At 33.9% G+C, this 1,732-nt stretch overlaps 1 protein-coding gene across 3 annotated transcripts in view; it reads left to right on the top strand.

The window, feature by feature from the left end:
* Nucleotides 1–1,297, top strand: part of SYNCRIP (synaptotagmin binding, cytoplasmic RNA interacting protein) — a 23,432-nt gene extending 22,135 nt beyond the window's left edge. For all 3 annotated transcript variants that reach the window (XM_010285858.1, XM_010285859.1, XM_010285860.1), the window contains exon 11: nt 1–1,297. This exon is cut by the window's left edge. The gene's annotated coding sequence lies outside the window, so the exon portion shown is untranslated.
* Nucleotides 1,298–1,732: the final 435 nt, after the last annotated feature.

Genomic DNA, 1,732 nt, shown 5'->3' on the forward strand with positions numbered 1-1,732 from the left:
AGTGGTTCTTTTCAGAACCTTTTTTAAAGGGTTGGTTAACTACCTCAGTAGCAGAGGATTGAACTATACCCTGTCTGTACTGTACATAGAAAATCTTTGTAGATAAAAGCAAGGCTTGTTTAATATGATATGAGGGTAAGATTATAATATACCAAATGTAACATTCATAGTTGCCTTTAGTTCCAGAGGCTTTGTAAGACTTCCTCATGACCATCATAACAGGCCTTGCTTTTGTCGTATTTTGTGGCTGAAAAAGCAGCCTTGCTTCTTCAGATATTGTAGTTATTTGGATGTATAATAGTTTAGCAAGATGTTACTTTTGTAAGACATCAGATGTTCAAAAAAAGTGCATCAGCGACTTGTACTAAATACTGCAGTGTCCCTTTATAAAAGGTCAGACTAAAACTGACAACTGTACAGTGAAGCCTGACATTTGGATATTTTGAAGTTTTTCATAAATCATAGACTAGTATATGGCTGTAGTTTAGCTTTTTAGGTAAAAGGTATGTTTTCATTAGTGCATTTCTTATTGCTGATCACTGTAAAAACACGTGGATCAGCTTTCCATTTCTCTTACGCAGATCATGATAACCTGTAGAGTAGAGTAGAGTACAATCATTTGTGCTATGTTTTTAATTTTCTAAAGCACCTTGATGACAGTGAGTGTTCAGTGGTGAAGCATCCTCTATTGAACCACCCTTAAAGACAAAACAAAAACAAAAGAACCTTGCCAAGTCCAACTCCATATAGGTAAAAGATAAAATTATAACTTACTTTGGACTTGGCACAAAGAGCTTCCCTTAACCCCCTGCCCAAAGGGATACTGCAGTTATACTACATACCCATAGGCACCACAATGAAAATTGAAGCTTATACCTAATTAAGGTTTTATACACACCAGTTCCCCCAGTAAATGCAAATTTTAACAAAATTAGACATGTCATATGTTGAAAATGCTCATGGCAAACAATCATTTTGCATTACTGAAAATAAAATTGTTTTATACTGTAAGCTGGAGGCGAGTGTAACTTATTTTTGTAATAAAGTTTTTATTTTTTTTATGTGTCATTAATATAAATGTGTGTTAGTACAGAGACCTTCTGGTTAAAAACTTAGAATCGCACACATTTCAGTATGTTTACTTGTATTTACATAATTTTTAGAATAGTGGTTGCCAATAGCCTGTATGTTTCACATTAATTGATTTTTTTTTTGTTATCTTAATAAACCATTTTAGTATGTTGTATGTCAATTACTGGGATAGCTGGGACATGAAGTGTAATTTAAAATTGTCAAGTATTCATTGGAATATGTAAATGTGCCTTGCCAGTTTTGAACTTTTAAGACAAAGTAAGTGAGTGATGGTGAAATGAGTAGTCAATGCATAAGAGACATTTGCTACCACAGTTTCAGATACTGCCCTTGCTAAAGAAAAGTAACTTTTTCCTCAAATTTGAGCATAAAAGTATACAGTTGCGTTAGCTTCTGAATTTGCAAATCTAGTGTTAGGATATTAGACTTATGGAAAGTGGGTTTGCTTAAGTATAGCCTTAAGTATAATTTTGAATAATTTTGAATTTCAATGTAATCCTTGGTGCTGGCATTCCCAGTGCCAAGGAGTTTAAATGCTCCCTTCAAAGAGGTTGCCATGCCTACTGGCACTTTTACTGTCATATGGTTTTATAAGGAACACTGTCAAGATGTGGAAACCAATCTTGAACTTGCTATAAAA

Source organism: Phaethon lepturus, unplaced genomic scaffold (genome assembly GCF_000687285.1).
Source record: "Phaethon lepturus isolate BGI_N335 unplaced genomic scaffold, ASM68728v1 scaffold12924, whole genome shotgun sequence".
Classification (NCBI taxonomy): Eukaryota; Metazoa; Chordata; class Aves; order Phaethontiformes; family Phaethontidae; genus Phaethon; species Phaethon lepturus.